The sequence below is a fragment of the Urocitellus parryii genome, unplaced genomic scaffold (genome assembly GCF_045843805.1).
Source record: "Urocitellus parryii isolate mUroPar1 unplaced genomic scaffold, mUroPar1.hap1 Scaffold_86, whole genome shotgun sequence".
NCBI lineage: Eukaryota > Metazoa > Chordata > Mammalia > Rodentia > Sciuridae > Urocitellus > Urocitellus parryii.
Genome location: NW_027554202.1, coordinates 1,033,557 through 1,045,201, shown reverse-complemented (window position 1 = coordinate 1,045,201; position 11,645 = coordinate 1,033,557). Strand labels below are relative to the sequence as shown.

Below are 11,645 nucleotides of genomic sequence, written 5' to 3'. Positions count from 1 at the left end.
TTCTTTCCAGAATCAACACCAATCTGGTAGAGTGAGCTTTTCCTAAAGGTCCTGCCTTTCCTTAACCTCTTATGGTTCCTTTATTGGTCTCCTGTTCACTAAGGCTGTTTCCTTGATGGACTGAGCCCAAGCACACCTGGGGGCTTCTGAATACCATGATAAGATACCAAGACAGTAATGATCTAGTTTTCTGAGTGTGGTCATGATCTGCTGACTCTCTGTCATGACTCCTAGCTGGAATCTCGAATTGGGTTGTGCTGGTTCCAGCACCCTTGTCATTCTTCCTGTGCTGAAGAGTCCTCAGGGATATCCAATATAGGAAGAGAGTTGAGTGGTCAAGCCATTTAGTAATTCCACCACAGTGAAGAGAAGCTCAAATAACATATGAGAAATATGTGACTGCCACAATTCTGGGATCTGGGGACACTACCCTCATAGAATCCAGATGGCAGGCACTAGAGACCTAATGCATCAAGGGAGCTGGCATGGCCCTGCAGGCTCCCAAGGCAAGCTGTGGAATGAGTAGTTTCCAGTGGGCCTTGTGGGCCCTCATTGGGCTTTGGGTTTTATATGGAACAGGTGAAAAATCACTGGAAAATTTCACGATAGAGGGTGACATGGTCTGTCTTTTTTTCTCCCATTATATTGAAGATCAGTTTATTCTGGCCACATGTTGACCAAAGTCCTAGTTGCTGATCAATTTTTAAATTTTTTTATTTGCTTTCATTGGTTATACATGACAGTAGAATACATTGATGCACTTTGATAGATCAAATATAAATCTGGTTTGTTGCTAAAAGGCCCCATGGGTTGCTGGTGAAGGAGCAGAGTGAGGATGCCTAGTGAAGCCTGAGGAGTGCCAGGAGGATGTTCCCACACCATGCTGGAGATGGAATGCAGCCAGGGCTACCCTGGGCTAAAGCTCTGTCCAGGAGCCGGGACCCAGGCAAGGCCAAGTTTCTAAGTGCCACTGCCTGACGCCCCACAGATCCTTGGGCTCGGCCAAGGACTGGCTCTACTCCTCAGCAAACCTCCTTGGGAGTTCAGGATCCACCCAGATCTCCCACGATGATGAGAGGAGGAAGCCATCAGGGCAAAGGGTAGTCACAGGTCCATCCCGCCTGGGGCTGACCCCAGCCTAGGAATGACTCCACCCACTGTCAGATGCCTGCCAGAGCTCAGTATCCATCCTGCATGCACTGATGCCACCTAGTGGCCATTGCAGCCTGGACTTTCTTCTCCCACAGCAATTCCTTTAAATTATAGCTTAATGGTAGTAGAAGTAAAAGAATGTTTTTTTTCTCAATAAGGTTGCATCCTGAGGATTGTGAAAAATTTGCTTACAGTGTCCCAGAAATTAATTTTAAAGAACCTGTTAAAAGATATTGCTGGAAGGTTTTGCCTCAAGGGATGCGTAATAGTCCAACTTTATGTAAAAAATTTGTGGGTCAAGCGACAGATCCTATAAGAGGTAACTTTTGTGATGCATATATTATTCATTTTATGGATCATATATTATTGGCTTATGCTAATCCAGAAGTGCTTTCAGAAATTTATACTCAGAGGCTTCATTTACATCAATGGATTTGTGCATTTCTCCTCAAAAGATACAAAAATGTGTCCCTTTAAATATTTGGGTCAGAAAATTCAAGTAAGTTGAAATAACCACTAACAATCACCAAAAAAGGAAATGAGTATATCTCCATTCTCAAAGAAAAACAAGAAAAACCTGGATAACCAACAACAATTAGACCTAAATTATTTCTGAATATTCTATTCATGATGGACATTCTTTCACTCTATAGTGGTCTTCACAAAGGCCTGAAATATATATTCTAGTGCTTGGCTAGCATCTACTCTTCCACAATAGAGGACATGGGAACAATGAATTTGACAGAAACACAGTAGATTCATATATTGAGGGATATCAATATCCCTCAAAAATGCTGTGGACAACTGAGTATTGATATTGGGTAAAAGGATCCTGTTTACAGTTTGTGAAATAGGAGACTGTGAAATCATTAATACAATTGTTTTTAGTAATTATCAAGACCACATATTTCTAGGCTAGGTACTTAAAATAAAGGGAAAGTGTAAAAAAGATTGTGGAGATGAAAGTTTCTCTAGCTTTCATATTATTTTCAAGAATAGGAATCTTTCAAAAGTATAGGATTTAATACTCTTCCATTATAAAGAGGTTATACTTAATCTCACTAGTTAAAATTAAAATTGAATAGAAATTTCACCCTCCACATTCTACAACATGTAAAACTCTGACAGAATATTAAATAGTGATTAGCTTGTGGATAGTATAAAAAGGCATTGCCACTTGTTGGCTGTGTCTAACAAAATATGATGTGGCCTATGATCCAGAATAATCCACTTCTGAATACAAAATCTGGAGCAGACTAAGATGTACAGTATAAAATATATTTTGTATTACACCATAAACTTTTTGACTGGGTCCTACTGTAGAAGGTATAGTGAATATTCACCATTCAAAACCAAATAATAATATTCATGAAAAAATAAATACCATTTACTCTGACACATTTTAGGGCATTCTCTTCTCTTTTAAAATGTAGACTGCAAACTATACTAAATTGATTTTATTAAATGATGCTGGGAAAACAATGCCCTGAGAGATTAGCAATATATATGTAAGGACTACTATATGTTTCTTTACTGTTGTATTGCTCAATGGGGAAAGTGGAGATGGGGTGGGGCTCAATCAACCTTAAATGTCGATCAGTAGGTAGAACACAATAATGTGAATTACTATACAGTTACCAGTTTGAAATTGATCAAGAAAACACAGATACATCTATGTTTAATAGGCATGCTTCTGAAAAATGAAATGTAGAGCTGCAAAAGCAAAAAGATAATTTCAGAATAGCATGTTACATGTGTTGTGTGTGTGTGTTTGTGTGTATGTTTGTACTCATGTATATATATATGAAAATGGTCTGGAAGTATATTTTTAATTATATTAACATCTCAGTAGTGTGGGAGTACTAGCAGATAAAGAGCACTGAAGATACATGTGCAATGGTATAATTTTAAAGGGTTTTTAAAATGTAAATTCAGAAAAACTTCAAGGTTTCAGTAAATGTTGAGGTGTGACTTGGTAAAATGAGCACAGAGGTGACAAGTAATTAGGTCCAGTTCAATATAACCAAGTATAATATCCATACACATGAATTCGTGAATAAGAGCAAAGAGGAAACTTCAATTAAAATCATAAGGACTGAGGAGAGATTCAGATTAGGGGGTGTGTAGGAAGAGCTGGATAAAAAGTCATGAAGTGGGCAGAAAAGGAGAAAGATAAGGCCTCTTGGCTGGTAAATTGATCCATTCCTCCCTGGTGGTTCAAATAACAGAGTGGCCTGCTTAGTGGGAAACTACTTTGCAACTCTGTTGACACAGACAACAGAAAGTGCCACCAGAGTGGCAAACTGAAACCTGTAAGGCCAATTAACCACTTTGCTTTGGTGTTTTCTACTAGCTGTCTTTCTTACTGTGCCTCTGTTGATCTTCATTGATATGTGTTAGGACCAAATGCAATGATAAATAATTGTTTCAAGTATTGATGAATCATGCCAATTCCATAAAGAACACAGCCATTTTATTGAGTGTTCTGAATACCTTCTTTTCAACTCATGTCTGGTTTTAAGAAACATTTCTGAGAGGAAAGATGTTATCCCTAATCTACCCATATCCTTTATTAACCTATGAATTGAGGGTTATTTCAAGTGGTTTTGGCTTCTTTCTCAACATAGCCTGTGAAACCTTGAAAAGTGTCATGCACCAACTAGGAGCACACCTTCTATGAGGCCTGTTCTTTTCACACCAGGGTCACCTTATTGTCCATTTTAAGGTCAGAACAACTCTGTTACAGTGAGTATCATTCTGACTCTTACTATAGGGTTATTGATTTGCATGTTCAGATGAGGAAAAGACCCAAGAAGTTAATTTGAAACCCAGTACCTTGATACAGGTGCTGTAGAGGAAAACAAGCTACTCTGGATTAGCAACTTTTACATTCAGACACAATAGAACTCTGGCAAGTAAAGAGGAATCTGCAGCCTGGTGTTTGTGTGTTTTGCTGGATGGCTAACTGCTTCTACAGAGGTTTGGAACTGAAGGGAATTGGCTTGAGTCCTAGAAGTGTTGCTTTTGAGTTGTGTGCCTTGACCAGTAATCTCTCTGAAATGTAGTATGTTTTCTGTTGCCCTTATTGAATATCAGTCTTGGTAACTGATAGAGAAAAGAGGTTTATCTTGATCATGGCTCAGGAAGTCCAAGAGCATGGCACTGGTATTTGGCGAGGGCATTCCTACCGACAAACCTGATTCTGATTATGGGGTGTATATTGTTAAATAGTCACCACAAACTAATTAACATACTCATTACTTCATATGATCACATTCGTTAAGAAGTTTCTAAATGTTCATACCCTGTGGAATAGGATAAGAGTTTTGGTTGACACTGATAAAACCCTGGCCATGTAAGTATAAATAACAACAGTCTAATCATGCATGGTGGCATAATGCCTTTGAACTTGTCATGTATTTAGAGACATTCAGAAAATCAGTGACTACTTGTGAAGCTTTTCCTTCGAACTTTAGATCTGACTCATCAACAATTCAAGCATATCTAGGAAGGGAAAAATATGCTTGGATATCTTTCATACATGAAGCAATGAACAACATCATTCACCTTCAGGAGCTAAATCCTTTTCTGAGTGTCCTAGCTGTCCTTCTCTTTGCTATATATTTATAATGACCAGCTTGCTTAGATGTTTTTAAGCGTGAGAAGTCAAAGAACATCTGAAAAAAAGAATCTGAAGACTTTTCAATAAAGAGTACATTTGAAAAACTGACATGGAAAACCAGAACTAAAGTTTTAAACTTGGTCTTCTTTGGAACGTTAGATATACTGTACTTTTTTGAAATGACTTGTCATAACTGATTTGTGCCCATGTGAGCAACTTTTCTAAAATTAATTGAAAGTAGGGTAACTTGAAAGTTTTTTTCTTTATAAATAATTCAAATGACCTTCATCGAAAGAGTCAGCATGTCTGGGGATGTAGCTCAGTGGTAGTGAGCTGGCCTAGTATGCAGAAGGCCTTGGAGTTTACACCCCAGTACTGCAATAAAAGAAAAGAAAGGGAAGGGAGAAAAAAGAAGGGAGGGAGGGAGGAAAGGAGGAAGAAAGAAAAAAAAAATGAAGAAAGGATGGGAGAGATGAAGGAAGGAAGAATAAAGGGAGAGGACAAGGGCAGGGAAAGGAATGGGTCATTAAAGCAAAAGGGCAAGCAGTACAAATATAAATATATGACCTAAAATCAATTGAGACAGTTTAGAAAGCTTTAGAATTTGTGTGGCATCAAACTGAATGGTATTATGACTGTATAGAAACTTCATAGGAAGCTTCATCTTGGCCTAGTCTAAAGCAAACCCAGGGGTGGGTGGCATGGAGAGGACTCCTCTCTGGCTGCTAAACTACTTTAAGTTTTTTGAACTTCTCACTTTCAACTTCTATATCATTGCCAACAAGTTACAATTGGCCAACCTGCACCAATACACAGAGAACACTTTGAACGAGTTTTACCCAATAGAGACCAAGAATGAACATGTATTAAAAATACCATAACTATAGTTAAAGCTTTATTCAAATGTTAAATATGCTCTCTAAATGTGTGTGTGCATGTGTTTAAATTATACATTTAAACATAAAATGAATGCAGTAGTATAACCTCCTTCTTAAAAATAAGAAGCAGCTCTATTAAACCATTTGAAGCACAGTGAAGAATCTACCTGATACTTGAGCCCCAAATTAATAGAAATGAAAAAAATTCGGGTCTTGCAAAAGAAAGTCTACACTTTTAATAAATCTAATAATTCTGTTTTCCCTCAAGAGTCACACTGGTTGTCAACTCAGTCCTTACTTGCCAGCATAAAATATTACTTTCTCTAAGTGAGGGGATGAAAGTTCCACAGTTATGGTCTGTATAAAATGAACTGATGATCACTCACTGATTGTTATCCAGAACTACTTTTGCCCTAATTACTATTGGTGAATATTTTCTAATATAGTTCATGTCTTATACCAGTCAACTTGACCCAGCTATCCCCCTTCTCAGGCTATAGCAAAAATACCTAAAAAGAACATACTACAGGACACAGCCACATCAATGTTTATAGCAGCACAATTCAAAATAGCTAGAATGCGGAACCAACCTAGATGCCCTTCAATAGACTAATGGATTTTAAAAAATATGGCATTTATACACAATGGAATATTACTCAGCACTAAAAAATAATAAGATCATGGCATTTGCAGGCAAATGGATGGCATTAGAGCAGATTATGCTAAGTGAAATGAGCCAATCCCTAAAAAACAAATGCCAAATGTCTTCTCTGATATAAGGGGGGTGACTCAAAATGGGATAGGGAGGAAGAGCATCAGAAGAAGACTACCAATAAATACGGAAGAAAGGTGGGAGGGAAAAAGAGGTAGAAGGAAAGTTGCACGGAAGATGGAAGGAGAAGCACATTGTTATACAGAATACATATATGATGTTCTAATGAGAAAAAGAAAAAAAGTGTGTCACATTAGATTGGATACACAGAAAGGATGGGAGAGGAGGGGAGGAGTAAGAGGGATAGGAAGGGCAGCAGAATAAAATAGACAATATGATTGATGTATGTACACTCCATGTATGTATTATATGTAAAAATACATTCTGCTGTCATGTATGACTAAAAAAAATAAAAAATAATGTAAAAAATGACAGTACAATGATCTAAAATAACAGTTCTTATTTAACCAGTTGTTTAATTTTTATGGGCCCTTGCTCTATAAAGAAAATAAAACTTAATAAAAACAATGTTATGGGTAAACTTAAAAAAGAAAAATAAGTCATTAACCCAGCTTTAAAAAGAAAGAAAGAAAGAAAGAAAGAAAGAAAGAAAGAAAGAAAGAAAGAAAGAAAGAAGAAAGAAAGAAAGAAAGAAAGAAAGAAAGAAAGAAAGAAAGAAAGAAGTGTATCATGAGAGTTTTCTCCTTTAGAAATAATTAAAAATGACCTTCCTAGAAAGAGTCAGCAGGTCTGGGGATATAGCTGAGTGGTAGGTGGCTGGTCTAGCATGCAGAAGGCCTTGGAGTTTAAAGCCCAATACTGCAAGAAAAGAAAAGGGAGGGAAGGGAGGAAAAAAGAAGGAAGGGAGGGAGGAAGGGAGGAAGTAAAGAAGGAAGAAAAAAAAAGAAAAAAATGAAGAAAGGGAGGGAGGAAGGAAGGAAGGAAGAAAAAAGGGAGAGAACCAAAGCAGGGAAAGCAATGGGTCATTAAAGCAAAAGGGCAAGCAGTACAAATATAAATATATGACATAAAATCTGTTGAGACAGTTTAGAAAGCTTTAGAATTTGCATGACATCAAACTGAGTGGTATTATGACTGTATAGAAACTTAAGAAGCTCCACCTTGGCTTGGCCTAAACCAAACTCAGGGGTGGGAGGCATAGAGAGGACTCCTGTCTGGCTGGAGTGGAAGGGACCTGAACCCGTGACACTTCAGGATGCACTGGTTAGGGAAGGAAGGGGCCAAGACTCCCCTGATGGGCACTTGAGCACCACAAGACTCCTGGGAGTCCTTCCCCCCAGCTCCCCACCTTCACAACCCCCCCCTTGCAGGGGTTCTCAGTGGTCTGTTCCGTTGCCTGGTGCAGGTTTGAGTTCCTCACCAAACACCTGAGTGTTCACAGTCCACGTTGGCCTGCCTGGGCAGGCTGTGGTTGTGGTGGCAAGAGCCAAAGCCAACTTAGCTTGATGGAGGCACCAAGGACTGCCCTACAGCCATATTAGCTGGTGGTCCTGGAAGAAGTAGGCAGGGTTTTGGCAGCATTGTCTGAAGACATGAAGCCAGGCCCTAATCCTTATGGTGTTCCTTGGGAGTTGGTGATGTGTAGAGCTATTGGATGTTTTGCTCTTCTCTTGTTTTTGTGGAGAAGTTTTCAGTGTGTTAGAAGCAGGCTTTATGTGGGAAGAGAAAAACAGCTGGCTTTAAAACTTTCTAGAAGAATTGAAGAAAAATGTGAACTACTTGAGAAAGTTAGCCTTGTTCAAAAAGAGCTTGAAGGCTTAGAGTCAACTTTAAAGGGCAGCAATTCTGAGAAGGGTCCAAGAGACGTCCCAAATTTGGAGGCAACCTAGGAAAAGCTGCATAGGTCCAAACTGAGCCATGGGGATGAAAGGCTCTTTCTAGAAAAAGAGCTAAAAGAACAAAAGGCCAAACATTGTAAACAGGATGAAATCATGGCAGATATATCGAGAAGGATAAAGTCCCTTGAAGGTGAATCAGAATCAATCAGATCACAAACAGCTGAAACTAAAACAAACTTGAGACTGCTTCAAATGAGTGAGGAAGGCCTTCAGCTGGCAATGAAGGAAGCCTTGGATGAAAGTTCCAGGCTTCAGCAAAGTCAGAAACCGATCTTACAAGGAGACGCTGAAGCATGGGGGGAACAAGGGCATGTCCAATGTAAAGAGAGCACCACATTGGAAGACTTTCAATTCCATGCAAAACAAGTTCAAACTGAGAAAGAAAATCACATGGAGTCTCTGACTGAAGGCTTGCTGAAGATGAAAGATAGGTCTTCTCCAGCCAAGGGAGCCCAAACAGACATTGGGAACTTGGAATGGGGAATGACGAGTGAATCAGGAATTGGTGCTCACTTGGATGATGAGCCCAAAGGAGCTTTGAAGAAACTGGTTGATGGTGCTAAGCTAAAGGTCTCCTTAGAAACCTTAGAAGGACAAAGATATCAAACTTGTGCTTTCTTATCTGAAGTAGAGAAAACAAAGGAAGACCTTAGAGAACAGATTAGAAGTCTGAAGACTGAACAGGCAACCTTGCTGTCAGAAAATACAGCAAGGTGAGAATGAGAACCTTCAGCAGAAATTTAAAGTCATGATGGAATGCTATCAAGAAAATATGATGAAACTCCATGGGAAACTCAGAGTAAAGGAAAATTACCTGGTGGAGCAAGAGGAGAAACTTTCCAAGGTCAAAGAAGAGATGGGCCATACAAGAGAGGAGCTGGAGACCTACAGAAAGTGAGCCAAATATCTTAAAGAAAAATTGGAGAGAACCATTCAGTCCTGTCAGGGGAAGATTATTTACTGTGAGAAAAAAGCACATGAGAGTGAGTTGGCAGCTTGGATTGCTGAAAGAAACCTCCATTATTTCATGAAACAAAACGCTCATAACAGACAAAAGCTAACTGAAAGGGAGCTTCAATTTGAACTTGTAGAGGAAGATCCCTGTGCACTTGGTGTTTCAAATGCATCATTGGGCAGAAAGCATCCCCCCAATGGTCCCTCACCATTGGGTCCTCCTTGGCAAGGTGGATGTTATTTGAATTATGGTAGATCATCACGACCAGCAGAACTCAGAGGTTCTAATATGCCTTCTTTGGATAAAGAGGATCGGCCTATGTCTTCAGAAATGGAGAAAGGAGACCAAAATCGATCTTGGTGATTCTAATGTGCCCGATTCATCTCTCCCTGCTGAAAACCAAGCAACTGGCTTTGGCTCATTGTTGGCACCTTTTCCTCCAGTCAGAGGTGAATTGTTTCCTGTGGACCCGAGGAGGAGTCAGTTCATGAGAAGAAGACCATTTTTCCCTCCGCCTTCTATAGTAAACAGGTATGGAGCACCTCAAGATTATTTTCCACCGGGCCCACCACCCCCTCCATTTTTACCAATTCCAGATGTCTATGAATGGAGGTATTTTCCTCATGACCTTCCCCCAAGAGGTAGATTTCCTCCCCCTACCTCTGAATTCTGAATGTAGCAGTGAGTGCCCTTCAGGCTTTATTCCACCTTCAAGTGAGCCTGCTAGTGAACATCAACAAGAAACCTGATGTTTTTGATCTCTCTTCAAAAGTAATTCGACTTACCTCTCATTTTTAGTATTTAAGTAACTGCTTTTACGTAAGTGATTATACTTTTGCTCCAATTGAAGCTAACTAAAACTATAATTCTTAGGATAGTATTTTGGACATAAACATGGTTTAAATATGAATCTTATGAGTAAATTATTTCCCTTCTATTGTACTCTAAAGAGTACAGCATTGAATTTGATTAATCCATGATTCCATAAACAACAATGGGATTTTCAGTTATGACATCTAGTTTTTGGGGATATTTTAAATGCCCAACAAAGACAGTCCCTTTATACAAAGAAGTGTATTTACTATGATTGTAGCAAATGTGAAAGGAACTTTATGCTTAATGAAAGATCTCCATTGATTTACACTCTTGTGGGGCATGTCACCTGGTTTTTCCTTAAAAGAATAACTACAGCATATTAAGAGTAAACCAGAAAACACTACTAAACATGTCATGGAAGTAGGAGATCTCAAATACAAAAAAAGTTGCAGTTCTCAAGAAACATTTTGGAATTGGAAGCCAAAATTTAACCTCACTCTATTGCCATTTTCGATTAGTCATAGTTGATTACATCTTCTTCTTCTTCTTCCTCCTCCTCCTCCTTCTCCTCCTCCTCCTCCTCCTCCTCCTCCTACTACTACTACTATTCTTCTTCTTCTTCTTCTTCTTCTTCTTCTTCTTCTTCTTCTTCTTCTTCTTCTTCTTCTTCCTATTCTTCTTCATGTTGTTCATCTTTGAGTTCTTCTTCTACCTTTAATTAATTAATCACTCAATTAATTAATTAATTTTTATGTGATTCTGAGGATCCTACTCAGTATCTTGCATGTTCTAAGTGAGTGCTGTGCCACTGAACCAACACCCCAGTCCCTGTCTTTTATATTTTATGCCCATTTTCATGAAATTCAGAATTGCATTAAGGCATTAAAAATATTGAGTCCAAAAATGAAATTAGAATGTACAGTATGTACTTATAGGCAATTACCTAAATGATAGATGGCTGCCTAGTAGTGTAAAAATAAAAATTCCCACAACCAAAGGACAATCTTTGTTCTGACATGTGAGCTGTCATAAGTAAAGTACACTATTTCCTTCATTATTTATGAGGACACATATAGCACCAATGAATGAAACTAGTAGGTATACCAGTAAGTTGAAATAACCACTAACAATCACCAAAAAAAGGAAATGAGTATATCTCCATTCTCAAAGAAAAACATGGATAACCAACAACAATTAGACCTAAATTATTTCTAAATGTTCTATTCATGATGGGGATTCTTTCATTCTATAGTGGTCTTCACAAAGGCCTGAAATACATTCTAGTGCTTGCTAGCATCTGCTCTTCCACAATAGAGGACTTGGGAACAATAGAATTTGACTGAAACACAGTAGATTCATATAGTGAGGGATATCAACATTCCTCAAATATGCTGTGGACACCAGAGTACTGATATTTGGTAAAAGAATCCTGTTTACAGTTTGTGAAGTAGAAGACTCTGAATCATTGTTTTTAGTAATTACCAAGACCACATGGTTCTAGGTTTGGTACTTTAAAAAAGGGAAATGTTAGAAAAATTTATGGAGATCAACGTTTCTCTAACTTTCATATTATTTTTAAGAATAGGAATCTTTCAAAAGTACAGGATTTAATTCTATTTAAGAGGTTATACTTAACCTCAGTTTTTAAAAT

At 38.4% G+C, this 11,645-nt stretch overlaps 1 pseudogene; it reads left to right on the top strand.

The window, feature by feature from the left end:
* The first annotated feature begins 7,830 nt into the window (after positions 1-7,830).
* On the top strand, positions 7,831-9,927 carry LOC144253017 (melanoma inhibitory activity protein 2 pseudogene; annotated as a pseudogene).
* The last annotated feature ends 1,718 nt before the right edge of the window (positions 9,928-11,645 follow it).